Source organism: Malaya genurostris, chromosome 2 (assembly GCF_030247185.1).
Source record: "Malaya genurostris strain Urasoe2022 chromosome 2, Malgen_1.1, whole genome shotgun sequence".
Lineage (NCBI taxonomy): Eukaryota > Metazoa > Arthropoda > Insecta > Diptera > Culicidae > Malaya > Malaya genurostris.
The window spans coordinates 295,756,908-295,772,780 of NC_080571.1; the positions used below are offsets into that span (position 1 = coordinate 295,756,908).

The 15,873-nt window shown below is 37.5% G+C and overlaps 1 protein-coding gene across 1 annotated transcript in view; it reads left to right on the plus strand.

Annotated features, from left to right (window-relative positions):
• LOC131430654 (paired box pox-neuro protein) overlaps nt 1-15,873 on the plus strand; it is a 132,783-nt gene that overhangs the window by 20,101 nt on the left and 96,809 nt on the right. The window lies entirely within an intron of this gene.

The following is a 15,873-nucleotide window of genomic DNA, read 5'->3' on the forward strand; positions in this document are numbered from 1 at the left end:
AAATACACTCTCCTACTCAATGCTTGATCGGAGAAATAGGTATAAAGCGAGAGGACTAGTGTTTGATGGATAGAGAAGATGTTTGGATATAAGGTGTCGGTCGGGTGACGGCCAGGATGTAGACCATGTTCGATGTACGTTGCTAACCATGTCTGTGAGTTTTAGTGTGGCTAAAGCAAGATCAGAGTGGCGAAATGGTAGCGCGTATGCACGGAATGCATAAGAACGCAGGTTCGAGTCCTGTCTCTGAGCGTATCTTTTTCCAAAAATTCATCTTTTCTGTTAGTTTTTCTTTCACTTGGCTTCTCCAATATATATTTCCGCTCAGTCATTGCAAAAACTGAACACAGTCATGGCGGCTTTACGTCAAACTAAAAATTAATAAATCGACTCAAATATAGCTTAATTTGTCCTGAACACCACAATATGAAAAATAATAGAATGAATCATAACAATACAATACTGGAGCTTTTTGTCCGCAGGTGTAATTCGCTTGAAAAATCAGAATATTTCTGTTGAAGTTTTCAGCGAAATCGAATTTATATCTGTAGGGTATATCTCTCAAATTTTTGTTTTTATTTTATTTATTTTATATTGTTTTTTGACGCTGTGATGCTGCCGAACGGTAGTTTTCCGCTTACGGAAACATTTGAGGACACTGCACACGGTAGATTGAGCCAAATTCAACGAATTCACAATTTCTCATATTTATGCGCATTAGTAATCTGATTTTTGAACCGAATCAGTCTGTCGAGATAAAAAACTGTATGTAAACTTGTTGTGCACTCACTTATCCCAAAGATCGATTGATCGATTTCATTGAACTTATATTCAAATGAAAAGTCCTGTGGTCCCAAATCAAATTCATAAATTTTAGCCAAATCCGACTCCAGGTTCCAAAAATACTGAGTGATATGTATTAAAAAAACTATTCTTAAACCACCTAGTGGTGTAATGATGCCTTTCTAATATTAATCATACTATCATATATATTCTTTGAATTATGAAAGCCGTTTATAATGACCGATTGAAAGAGTTTTGATATCATTTTAGAAATTTTTTTTACGTTTTTAGTTTCGCCTCTTTAAATGATGGTAGACAATTTTTAACACACTCTACCCTATAATTTCGGAATCGGAAGTCGGATCCGGATGAAATTCGGGAATCCCGTATGGGACTACAGGACCTTTCATTTGAACCTAAATTTGTGAACCATCGCTGTGAACAGAGATAGAGAATAAAAAAAATATGGCCAATATTTCTGGTGCATACGGAATCAGAAACCGGGAACCATGTGAACCTGAATCGGTTTGTTTGGTTGTCTACTAATTGGATTACACACCTAGAAAAAATCGTGTGAATTTACGTCTTCTGAGACTGACATAAACGAGCATCAAAAATGACTCATTTTCATAGTAGATCCAATACATATTTAATGCATTCTGACATATTTTTAAGTGCTGAAGCATGTAAATTTACACGTCTGCTTCAAAAGTAGTGTGTGTTTGACACATATGTAAATCATACTTGTAAAATTCAGTCATTTTACAAATTACGTTCTTATGATTTGAGTCATATGCGGATTTACGTCACCGATAAATATCATAAATTTTTGCTGTATAGTTTTGAGACTGTTTAGTTTATTTTTCGTATTTTGTTTTGGCCCCTTAAAGTGATAGTATAAAATTTTTATCACATTTTCCGTTATAATTCCGGAATCGGAAACAAATAAAATTTAGAAGTTTTGTATAGGACGATAGAAGCATTCCGCCAACAGACATTTTACCATTGAAAGAGAAGAACTTCCTAAACAATTTACTGTCACCGTTGGAAACAATCCCTAGGAGCGCTGTAAAAAATAAGCAATGCGTCCAGATAGCTAGGGTTTGGAACTTTATGACGTTTTGTATCGATGGCAATATTGTTTAACTTTAATTCTCAGCAAAACGATTGAACGAATGAACAATGTAACAATTTTATACAAACGAAGATTGAAAAATCTTTAATATAGCCATTTTAATTCAGTTTAAAACTGAAAAGTGTTTCATGTAAAATTTCTCCATACAATTCATTAGTACGTGGACCGTATGGACGGGTGGTTTTGATCAAAACTAAGAAAACCGGATAATTATTCTGAAACAAAAAAATGCACTTTTACGTCACTCTTATTTTCGAATAAATTCGTAAAATCGTATTTTTGTGTTACTCGAAAATAAAAACAGCAACCCTAATGCCGATTTATTATCTCTTTGTGTGAGTTTCTTTTGACTTTATTGTTATAGGTTACATGAAAGGTGATGATCCCACTCATTGTGAATTGCCCGCTTCTATTGCAAATTGAAGTGCTTAGGGCACATAATCGTACTTACTTTTCTTTACGTTTCGTCTGTTATGCACTAACGAGTCTAAGACGAAACGTAAAGAAAAGTATTAAAATTTTAATGTTTATTGTTTTTTTAAACAACATTTTTATGAATAGGTTCAAGTGTCTCAAAACTGCGTTCAGTTTTGTTTAAACAAATTTTATGCTCACGCTCGCGTAAAATGTTGGAAGTTCTTAGATAACTTCTAACATTAATACAATTAACTGCACTAACTAGAAAATACTCTTGCGACTTTTGCTTTGTAGTGTTGAGTACAACAAAAAAACAGATAGGAAAGGTAATTAGTATTTGAAAGAATTGTATTTGACACTACTGACTCTCTGAATAAAACTTGAGCATTGAGTTGAAATCGGTTACGTGCAAGGCAACAATGTTTCCCAGCAACATTATTCCACACTCCCGTTTCTTTGTTGGATTCCAACCATATCGGCAATTTCGATCAAACCTCCCAAGCCTTGGACACGATGCACGCATGGGAAGACATTATTCACACCGGTGCATTTCGCGACAATTAGCGCCTACATCGGGTCGTTTGCTTAGCCGTTGTGACCATCAAATCGCGAACGTCGTCGTCCTCGTCGAGGAGACCTATTATATTTTCGCGCTGTGCTAATCGTGGACGCCATCACGTTTTCCCATCACCAGCGGTGAAGCCTTAACGGCTCCAGTCATGTTCTGGCGATGGTAGGCACCTAGCGACCGGTCAGCACTCAGTCCAGGTTGCAATGGAATCGCGCGCGCATATCGAAACGCAAAACAAGTGTTTATTACAAATCACTTTTTGAATACATTAATATTTATTAACAGCGTCGTTTGGTAAAGACCACTTTTTGCCGACTGCTGTTGCTGGTGCTGCCGTGGCGTAGCGAGAGTGTCCCTCCCCATGGGACGCTCGCTGCTGTGGACATGCACATGGTAGATTCACAAGGAAAGCGGACTCCAGTTGGGTCATGCTAGGTGCCGTCTAAGCGAGAGTCTCTCTCTCTCTCTCTCTCTCTCTCTCACGTGGATCATGAATTGGTTCATAATGCTATGCGCTTAGGACTTCCAGCATTCAACGGGGAGGGATTGCGGGTTGTATCGTGGTTGGTTTAGCACCTTATTAATCTGTAAAAGCAACGTATGAGCTGAAATCGTTCCAACATGATACCACCCCGATGTCTGGATGATGGTTACCGATCCGTATTTTTCGAAACATTTTATAAAACTTTATTGGCAGCGAGTAGTTACTGGCTCTATGTGTTACCGTAGTCTTCGGATAGCGACCATTGCGGAGAGTTTCAGTCGCTAGGAGTCTAACCAAGATCGTGACAATTAGATTGAAACGGTTTAATTGATTAAATTAAATGTCACTCCGATGGGCAGGCAAAGATTAGTTTGCCCGAGAAGGTAAACAGCTTACTGAGGTACGGTTGACGTCGCGAAAAGCTTTGCAGAAATTGCACATTGAAAGTTTTCGTTGCTGCCTCAAATAAGGGTGGCTGACAAAAATAAGTTCAACTGATTTATTGAATTAGATCATTAACTATGAGAATTTTACTTGCGTCGCCGTCGGTTCACCAGTGCGTCAGCAGCCACGCCACGGGTTAGATTTAAAAACATATTTAAATTTTAAAAATCAAGTGCAACGACGAATCAATGGACTAAAACGCGATAAGAGAGCCAATTAAGCAACAAGCTCTTTGCTTGGAGAAACAACAAAAATTTGCCCAAATTGTCTATTACAATCTAGTTGAGACACCATTTATGAAATATGTTTGTCTGGAGGAGGTATGCTTCTGCTTAATGAACTGGAAAAAGTTCAGTTTATATAGAACTCTCAGGTATCTGAAGTGAAAAAATCTATCGCTAGTTTCGTAATCATCGGTCCCAACAAATGCATGGAACATATTCAGACTCATACCTTTAAATTTATTTTGTAGAGTACGCAAACTGTAATTTTTTATCCACTAAAACTATACATTTACCTCAATTACACACATAATATTCGCTCTGTTCCGGTGAACCGAAACAGTAGCCCATCAGAAGGGGTCTGTTGCTTATTAATAAGCGCACCGCGGGTCGAACAGTATATTAAAATTAATTGAAAAGATCTCTGCCCAATTCTCGCCTGTCCGCTTCCCACCAGCTTTGCACGGTGTCGAAAATTTACCTTTCTTCGGGCATCTTCGGCTCCATCGTGCAGACACCCTTTCGCTTCTGCATACGGTAGTACGCTCGTCAGGAATCAATCGTTATCTGATTCCGTCGCATTAATTTCATTATTTATACATCCATCCTTTTTCTTTATTTTATTCACACAGACAACCCTCCCGGGCTCCCGGGTACGAGTTTTACGCTCTTCCGATGTGATCGAAAATATCTCGATTTTCTGAATGAAGCTGGAAGCAGATAGTCTGACAAAGACATGCCCATATCGCAAAATCGATTTCCCGGCGCTGCTGGACCTGATCATGCCACACAGTTTCGACTGGGATCCATCAATCCACGATACACGTTGGCAGTTCTGCACCGTTGGGTAGGGTTTGCGTGGATACAAAGGCTAATCGCCAACAGCGGAGCAGTGAGATATCGTCTTGTTAGGGGACCAAAAATTTGTCGTATATTTTTATAATGACCACACAAACTGAATTTCTCCTCTCTCGTGCCGAATTTACGATTGGATCCGAATCTGTCAGTGGACGGGTCGGATCGGGTTAGCAGTCTTCTTCTGTTTGTTTCGGATTCCGTTGACATTACGATTTAACAGTCGTTTTTGAAAGTGCCATTACTAATTGGGATGTGGTCAATTAAATAAGCTCCTGCGAGTCGTACGACTCATTTCGAAGAAGTCACCCGTTGTTGTCATCATTATAAGATCCAAGTTAGTGAGCTACACAACCCGTTTGGTTATCAAAAGAGTGATTATTCAAAAAATAGGCTTTCAGTTATCTAGGATTACAACACATGCATGAGTCCATCCTCACATTGAATGTACAGCTACGTTTCAGAGAAAACTCCGATATCAATGTATCTAGGGTTATTGTACCAATTGTTAGTTTTCCGCCTCGTTATTTTTCCAATTATTCGACTTTCAATCAATGAATTGTGAATAAATCGGTTACAATATCTTTGCTACAACTCTAAGAAGCGATACCGCCGAAAAAAAATGTTCAAAAATTTTGCGATACTGCTGTTAAGGCGACGAGGAATCTCGAAGCGAATGCAGTCATTTTCATCTTACTCTTCCCCTCACCCTAACCCTCAGAGACAGTAGATCTCACTCTAACTAATGGTTTTCGCATATGAAATGACTACTGAAGCTGAGATGAATGGGGGTACCGTTACCCTACGGTGTACAATTAACTGAAAAACTGTGTTCTTTGTTTAGTAGGTCCAGTGTAATATGATCTGTTTATTTTCATTTAAATCTAATGAAAACGGTTAATACAGAAGGAGTAAAATTAGGTCAGTTTTGACAATGCTACATTTTACATGATAAAATGATTCTTTACATCGTAGAAGCACTCGACTGGAAAGATCTACCCTATGTGGCGTATTCACCATATTTTGTTCCTTCTGATTGCCACTTGTTTGCGTTGATAGGTCACATGTCAATTGTTTCACAGAAAGTGATTGTGATTGAAACATTTGTTGAATATTGCACGAAATTTGTATTAGAAATTGTGTTCGGTTCTGATGTTGATAAAAAACTCATTATAACAAATCGGTTGCTCAGATTTGCTACTTAGTATTAGATTAGTATTTGACAACGCCGATGTGTTGCTACACAGAATAAAATTATGAATTTTAAGGAGTGTATCGAAAATATGCTATCCACAAATTTTTCTTTCAAATTCTGATAAAAAACGATATTTTATTCAAACTAAAAGTTGATCCTTTATTGTACGAGGTTAAACTTGAGCATAATGAAAACTGGATTTTCGAACTTTTGATCGAACGCTCTTCATCAAGTTTCGGACAAGTGTTGCTTTGCTTTTTTTAGACGCTTGAGCCCATTTTTTTTTGAACTACTGCATGTTCTTAGCTGCCTTACCAGTCTTCTTGAAGACCCTCTTCACGATTGCCTAGTAACGTTCGATGGGTCGAAGGCGAGGGCAATTTGGTGGATTGATATTTTTCTCAACGAAATTAATACCCTTTTCCACAAGCCAATTGAGAGTGGCTTTGGCATAGTGACTCGACGCTAAATTCGGCCAAAACAGTGGAGGTGTACTATGCTTCTTATATAAAGGCAGCAATCTCTTCTGGAGACACTCAGATCGATAGATTTCTGCATTTATAGTTCCGGTAGTGTAAAAAATGGTTGACTTCAAACCACAGGAACATATTACTTGCCATACCAGTACCTTTCGACCGCATTTCCCCACTTGAATCGACCTGTCCGCATCGCTCACACTCTCCCCAACCACGACAGTAAAATATTGTGGACCTGGAAGGGTTTTTGAATCCTCCTGTACATAATTTCTCATCGTCCATGTAAACGCATGCATCCGGATACTGCAAAAAACGCGAATACAATTTCCGGGCCCTTGTTGCTGCTCGCTTCTTCTGTTCTACACTTTGTTTCGAGATTTTCTTCTTCTTGTTGGTCTTCAGGTGATTTCGCCTCTTGATACGCTAGATAATTCCGACACTCGATCCTGCTTTTTTTGGCCAAACCACGTATTGACAATGATTTGTTCTTCATGATTAGAGATACCACTTTCTGGTCCAGTTTCGAGTGGGAAGAACCGGGTTTTCTGCCTCTTCCTGATAGCGCATCCAAACAATAGTGTTCCCCAAACTTATTAATGATGGTTTTAACACTGGCATGATGAATTCCAAACCGCTTCGCCAATTTTCGCATAGTAATATCCTTCTCACTTAGCCATATGTCCTGAACCTTATATTTCACTTCCTTTTCAATACGCGACATTTCAAAAAGCGTAATTTCCACCGCACAAACAAGTAAACAAACGAAAGCTGACAGCCAAACACACAGCATGCTGTGATCTGAGCATAAAAAACCATCACAAATACATGCGTACAACACAAATGTATGTGGATAGCTTGTTTTCGATACATTCCTTACAGGTGACATAATTCTACAAACGATAAAATTCATAACTACTTAACGTTCCAAATGACGCAGTATTACGCTCGTGCAGAATTTTATAAACTCCGAGTATAATTTCCACTCGGCTACCAAGTGCCGCTGTATGGATTTATATGTTTCGATTATCCACCAAGAAAATATGGACATCTGTGATTCAGACGATTAACCGACGTGCTTTGCGATCAAATGTTTCTCGGTTCAAGTTGCGTTGTTGCTATCGATTTTTAGTTTTTCCAGCCATGTAATTTTCAAATCACTTGATTATACATGTTCTTGAATATTAATTTATGTGAAAAACGACGCTCCATTTATGTGCATCTTAAAAAATGTAAAATCACAAGATTTTTTCGAACTGTGTACTTCGTTATTCAGAACCCAAAACTTATTGAATGAAGTAATGCGTATAAAAGGCGCTTTCTGACAGAAATATAAAATTATATAACATAACACGAATCGTGGGGTCATTGAACCTATCTGTTGTTTACTTTATAGAGTTTTTTTTTACATAAACGGGCTAAGTGCTCTAGTATTGTCATATCAATTGTGTGTACTTGGATCGCAAGAGTTATCAACGTAATTTGGACTAATCTCGATTTGAAATATTTGTCCTGCTTCAGAATTGTTGATCAACGTTCAACTGAATACTATAACAAGAGATAAAATGGGAAAGTAGGATACAAAAAGTTTGGTTTGGTCATTAAAGCTATCTGCAATCGATTTTTTTAAAATTTGAAACATACAAAAAAACTCCATTTGTTTCTGTAAGTATTTCGGTTTAATGTTGAACAGTGAAACTTAAATACAATCCAGCACAAAAAGAACACATGGAATCAATTTAACGTGCCATTTTACATGAAAATGCTTGTTTCTAAAAAACGTTTTTGGTGTACCACTGTGTACTGCATTTATTTTAATATTATGAAGAAAGTTATGCTAATGCTTAGACATATGGAGTGAAATATATTTGTGAACATGTAAGTGACCTAACGGCTGCAAAGTGATCTTTTTGACGTTACATACAAGAAACGCTTTTAAAGTCCGTTAATTTTTTATTACAAGCTGGTGTCTTTGCTGCATGAAAACCCGTGCCAAACACAATAACAGTTTCCAACATCTTGAGATGTGACACATCGAACAATTAGGAAATTTTTCTACCTTACTCGATCTGATGCTCAGATTTGGCACTATTCGAAATCAAAAGGACTAATAATTTTTTTCGGAAATTTTAGCACCCTTTTTCATGACGTTTCCATTTTAGCGTGGTTCGTTTTTGGCAACATACGCGTTCATATATAACATATGTATAAGAAAGATGGCAGTATTTTCAAATTTAAAAGAATTTCATACTTATATTGAATTATACTGCTTGCAACAATAATTGCTGAAAGAACACAACTTCTTACACCCTTATACCATTCGAAGAAGCTTCTACAAACTTAGACGCATATGAACGGTCCTATGCTCCCATATAAGGTTTCTGAATTTCATTTGGATCCGACTTCCGATTCCGGAACTACAGGAGGACATTTGTAATGAAATAAAAATAATGTCACTCATTTTGCTAGTAGATGGCTGAACCGATTTCGTCCATCTAACATTCAAATAAACGGTATTAAGACTACTTGTTTTTCAATCAGATTCGACTTCCGGTTCAGGGAATACAGGGTGATTGGTGTAAAAATTTCACAAAGATTTATCGGGTTTATCGAGTCCACAGATTTTGAGATACGACGACCAAATAAACTTATTTCAGTTTTAACGGTATTAGATTTTCGATCCCGGAAGGCACCAATAATTTAATGTGGAACGCAATACGATTTCTCTAAGATGGCTACACTGATTTTCAAAAAAATTCATCAAGATAAGGTTTGTATAATTTGACCAGAATCGATACTTTTTTAAGACCATAGAAACTCGGCAGTTCAATTTGAACCGCTAAGCAGACGTAAAGTTTTTTTTACCAAACTTGCGTCGTCGTCGAAAACACGTTTTCGTTCGGCACGTAAGGAAAGACATTGCACTCCGTTGCAAAACAAAAAGTGTTCTGTAAATAGCAGAAACTTTACGTCTGCTTAGCGGTTCAAATTGAACTGCCGAATTTAGCACTAAGCAGTTCAATTTGAACTGCTCTGCACTGATGAGTCAAAGACGAAACGTAGAAATAATAATAACGATTATGTGCCCCAGCACAAAATTTGGCTAACCCCTAAATGATTAACCATATATTAGATATGATTATATGGGGGGTGGATGTAGCAAGTGCCTTTAAAAAGGGTGGGTGTAATGTTTGTAACGGCATAACTCCGGACCTACTTAACGGATTTCTATCAAACCTAGCACATGTACTTCTTGCTCTTCAGAGATGGTCATAAGCGCATTTTTATGGGGGAGGGAGCCTAGCAAGGGTCATAAACAAGGAGGGGCATGAAAAAGTACATATAACTTGACGAAAATCGATATTTTTTAAGATCTTAGAAACATTTTGCATACAGTAGATATGATTTAATAAGGGATGGATGTAGCAAATGCCTTTAAAAAGGGGGGTGTAATGTTTGTAATTGCATAACTACTTAACGGATTTCTTAGATATGATTATAAGGATATTCTGTGGGGAGAGGGTGTAGTGAGTGCCTCTAAAAAAGGGAGTGTAATGTTCGTAACGGCATAACTCCGAAACTATTGCACGAATTGCTATAAATTTCTTGCTCTTCAGAAATAGTCATAAAGGTATTTTTATAGGGGAGGAGGAGTTTGACAAGAATCGATAATTTTTGAAAACGATGCAAATATTTTCTATACCTTTGATATGATATATTTGGGGGGTGGATGTAGCAAGTGCCTTTAAAAGGGGGATGTAACGGCATAACTCCGAAACTACTGAACGGATTGCTTTTTGCTCTTCAGAGATGATCATTAGAATATTTTCAGGGGGGAGAACGGTGAACGACCACAATGGTTATTATAAGTTATTCTATAGTACGAATGTAGTTACGATGTTGAACAGACTTTCGTTATAAAATAATCATTATCAGATGGAAAACTTTGAGGAATTACGTGGAAATAATGATTTCATAAAAATTCATTCAATCGGGTTGTCGTCTAAGTTGTGTTTCATTGCAATCAGAGTACCGATGGGGAGGACAATTTCTAGAATTTTTTTCGGCCTTGCCTTCACGAAACATTTCCGAGCAACGCCGGGTAAATCAGCTAGTGTTTTTATAACTTACTTTAAGTAAGTCACGTAGTATTCACAGTATAAACGAATTGCCTTTTTTTGTCGAAAATATTCCTATGAAAATTTTCCCAAGCCGCTAAACCGACTTTTTCAAATTTTATTTTTCAAGATAACATGTTGGCCGCTATGCAGATTCCTTTCTTATGGTATTCGCAAAATTATTTATGGACATGTCTCGAGTGCCCATAATATATCAATTCACTTAAACTGTGAAATATAATAATAGTTATCTAGAAAGCTTCTGATTTGGCAAGCAATTTGCAGCTATAAGCTATAAGCTCTACTTTACATCACGAATGAAAATATGAACTAGTGGCTTTACAAGAAAAAGTAACTAGAAAATCCATCCTCAAGTTACACAAAATCTCGCTTGGTTGACAAATATTGGGTAATTATAAAGCTGAATCTAAAGAATACTAAAAATGTGATGCAGGATTTATCAAATGTGCAAATAGTAATAAAATAAACTTAGAAACAGATTGTAATAGAGCAACATTTTTCTGTTCGGCTTTGAACATATTGCATAGCTCTATATTATTAAAAATCAACTACTAATCCCCACCCAATTCTCATCAGTCAAGTGTAGCAACACAAGTTCGTCATCTCTCGGTGTAAATCTTGCTTAAATGTTTCCTGTTTCATATTCGCATTTTACGGGGTTTTCTCGTGGCCTTCCCACCGTGTGTTTAATTTGAAGAAGATTTTCAGATTTCGATAACAGCTTTTCGTATGGAATCGGCGAAGCCTTATGCTGAGCTTTGCTTCGGTCGGGTTCTTATGAAACATTTACTTTTAAGCACTTCCATCGGTACTGGGATGAGATGGATAGATTATGAGATAGAGGCCTTGGTGCGAATATCTGACAAACGTCGAATCATTTACATTTCCGATACTTCGCAACCCTGATCGATGGCCTCGCTGAGTGCGATCGTGTGTGGGTACCGTATTTAACGAACGAATATTCCAGCTAAGTCATAATATTTTACGGGCTGACATGTTGTTTCCTCAAATCAATAAATTTCAGATAAATAAAACTTTATCTAATCTTTATTGTTCATCCTGTATGCTCATCGTTCTGGAAAACACTTGAAATCTCACAGTGGATTTTCTGCTCCTGCCTGTTACCAAAGCATACCTGCGAAGATTGAATGGCTTCTGATCTTTAATTTTACTCTCTTCCTCCTTTCATCATCGTTACGACGTTCTACTTTATTACGGAAAGAACTATGAAACCGGCTCTTATCGACCTCGCACTAATAGACAATAATTGTTTGTTTGGATTTACATACAGATCATTTATCATTGTGGGTCGGTTGGACCGCCTCGGAGGTACGCCGGTTTCACGCTGAGCTCTAATCATGGCCTCGAGATTGATCGGATGAATTAATGAAAGATGGATTAGGAGAGACATATATGGCGCTACTGGTCAGTAGACGGTTCCTGTGGACCCCCGGGTGCCGGTTGCATTACGTACGCATCGGGAGATCCGGTCCGATGGAGGGCGTTTGGATTTATGGGGACATGAGCCGTTTTAATTAATAATAATTGGATAATGCAATTTGTGGGAATGCATGGAAATTGGTTATGTTTTGAGTGGAAAGGAAATTGATTCAAATTATTTCACGTGACGTGCAAATGAAAAAATCGTTTTATTTAACTGTTGTTGTTTTTGACCATGACAACATCCCATTAGGCTTCTGGCGTAAACAGTTTATTTAAATTGCTCTTTTAGAAAACCAGCCAAAAGTACAAGCATGCCATTCTGATTTAATTTATTTAAATCGTCCATCGATAGTATGGCTGTCGGTTGTTTTTAATTGCTATACATTTTAACCCCAGTTCAATTGAAAGCCATTAAGGTTGTGACCAAATCGTAATGGTTGCTTTTATGCTCGGACTGGCTGGAAATTTAGATCTGAGCTCGGGATGAAGAGAATCGGTCGAGCTGTGGTAAATGAAGCCATTAGCAGTGTTTCGTAGTAATTATGGAAACCAAAAATTTGTTATGAAAAACACAAATGCCGAACCATGCAATCCATAGCTCTCTATAAAAATGGCAACTTGCAATTGTAATCTGATGTCGGAAGTGTTCAGTAGCCAGACGCTACAGACGGGAAGCTACTCATTATATCGTGTTTATGAAGTTATGTTGTATGTTAATATCATTAAAAGATAATTAAACCGATAAACAAGCAAGCCAAATAACATTTTCCAGTCACCGAACACCGCTCTTTGCAAGGCGTTGAGTGAATGGCGACCACTTGGCAAAAGTTACCTTGAATCGAACATGGAAATGATGTAAAACGTGCCAGTTTCAGCCGTAATAGTTATCCCAGGAACAAAAAGACATACTCCCAATGTCACAATGAAGATACCGCTTCAGGCATCCAGAATCAGACAAGAAGATAAACATTTACGATTTTCTACGCGTTTATATCATTTTATAAGCCCGCTTGTTAATTTCATCATTTGGTCAGAGTTTAACGTAGTTGGTTAGTTGATGATCATCCTTGCTCGTCGTTTCGGTACTACTCATCTTCTGTTTCCTGTTCGGTAAGCCCGGGTCTCAAACAATCTCCAACTCCAGAGACAGCTCCACATGCAATTCACCTTTAATTGTTTTTTGGTCTCCTGGTTTTGTTGTCTGGTGTGTAAGGTTCGTATACAGTTTATTTTCATTCATAAAATTAATGTTCGGGCTGTCGTCATTTCATTAAATGAAAAAGGAAGATTTGTTTTAACTTGATTTTTTTGTTTCGAGCTACTTTGAAACTTTTTACGAGCTCGAGCTGTGTCAACTTACATCTCCACTTGAGACGCTGTTGCTGCTGCTAGCCTGGCGTCCTGGTCTTGAATGAAATTTTATTTTACACTAATTCGAGGAAACAGATACAAGGTTATAGGATGGCAAAAACATCGAGATAGATACACCTGATACCAAGAGCACTAGCATCGGTCATAGCCCTGAGACTTGGCACTCATTCAGTTTCCTGTTAGAATTTTGTTTTCACCAGTAAAAGTGTGAACAATTGCTACTGCTTTACTCTTGCGGTGTTAGAGTTCAGATTTAACTGTCTTGCCGTCAACAGCAACATCATCTTTTACTTGTTCCGGTCAAAGGTTGACGAGGCTGTACTGAGACCACTTATATTTAAAGAAATAGCACTCATTATTAATGAGCTCCCAGATGTGAAATAACAAATATTGCGTTTAACTATCAGCTACTTTTTAAATTCGCTGACATGGGGACGGGTATAGCGTGATGGGTAAGTCGATGCCTTTCACGCAGCCCGCCTGGGTTCGATTCCCAACCCCGCACATAGGGTCAGAAAGTTTTTCTGGCCCGAAGAGGCGAATGACATTAATGTTAAAGCCTCTATAATTGAAACAAAAAAAAAAATTCGCTGACAAAAGAACAGTAGCAAATTAAGATGCTATTCCGCGTGAAAGATGTTATGTTATGTACGAATTAAGCTATTGTACAATAAATGACACAAAAGTGTGGTAAAGATTAGAATAATCACTGGGGAAGCAGGTAGAGAATATTGCACAACCGACCTCTCGCTAAAGGAATGTAGTGATCTAGACAATTTTTGTTACTATAGCTTATTTGTGACTAGTTTGTAACAAAAAAAAGTCATTGTTGCTTACATCTAATCACTTGCCTGACTCAAAAAGCACAGTTTTGACTAGTGACTAGCGATATATTGGAGACCGGTTAAAAGTTAGTTGTCGTTATATTGCAATGCCATGATTAAATGAATTATATATCCAAAAACATGAAAATAACTTGTTTCCAAAGAAAATAGTTGAATCTTAGTCATCAACGACATTGTAAACATGTTCCAGAATGCTTTTCTGTCCATGATAAAAAGCAGCATATTATTTGAAGTTACAAATTTGAGTTTTAATTACCAGTTTTTTGAAGCACCTTCTATTAAAATCTGTTTATAAAGACATGAAAAACTGACTTTGAAATAACCCTACTCTCCAAATGCTCAAAATTAATCCACGTACACTGATTTTTTATTAGTTAATATTTTAAATTCATATAAAATTAAAATTATTATATTGTCGCGATCGATGTGCAATCCATATAGGGGAATGTCGTCAGGGTTGGGCCATTGCTTTTTCTTTTATACGACACATGCTGCCATCAGTGTTATATCGTGCAAGTATTGTTCTCAATGGCAGCAAACTTTTCAGTGCATTGTTTGTCACGGAGAATGTTTTGTTAAAGTTTTGTACATTTTTCTTGTTTTCGGTTATCCTAAAAGTTTCGGAAAAACAGCGCTTGTTGTCTAGGCTGGGCAACTTGTGTAGTCAGGGTTGGGTCACATAACTTTTTTTTTCGTGTGATGTGATAGTAGTATTGAGACCATTTTCTGCTTGTTTTCAGAACTTTTCGCAATAAGCGTACATCTGAAATGGGTAAATTCAATGTGATCGACGTTTCTCGGGCTATCAAGTCTGTAATGTTGGAAAATGAATCCATGAGAGCTGCTGCAGAGCGGCACAATGTGTCACGTTCAACTTTGAGGTGAGAAATTGAGCGAACTGTTACAGAAGAGAATTCGCAACACTGTATTACAGTTTTGAATACCCACAGAGTTGACCCGAACGGGAAAGCAGCTTGTTCTACTGATACGCACGAAGAAGTAGCCAGTTCTTCTCTGCTTTCGACGTCTTCGTTTCATGATTCTACTTTTTCTACGATTAGGGGAAAGTCTTATAAAGCGCCCCTGCTAGCCAAAATGCCCCCTTTCCTTTCTTAAGCATTGAAGACTTTTCTGAACCAAAGTTTTATCATTAACACTATCTTTTCGTAGGATCTTTCTGCTATGCAAGTTTGGTGGTTGTCGTTTGCAGGAAAGTATGAAAAAACTAAAAAATTCATTTAGCAGCTTTTCGATGTAAAGTTTTGCTTCGACTAAAAATATATTTTATCCGCTATTTCTTTGACATACTGATTATCTCAAAACAGTAACTTTATGGACATTTCAAGAAGCATAATGCATCATTGTTGTAGGATAAAATGTCTTTTGTTGTGTGTCATGCCATTGATTTGTTGTGGACATATTTTACGGCTGCTGGGGCATTATGTCTGAGGCGAGCGAAAAAAACTAAGAATGTGGCCGTTTTGGAAAATGTGTTTA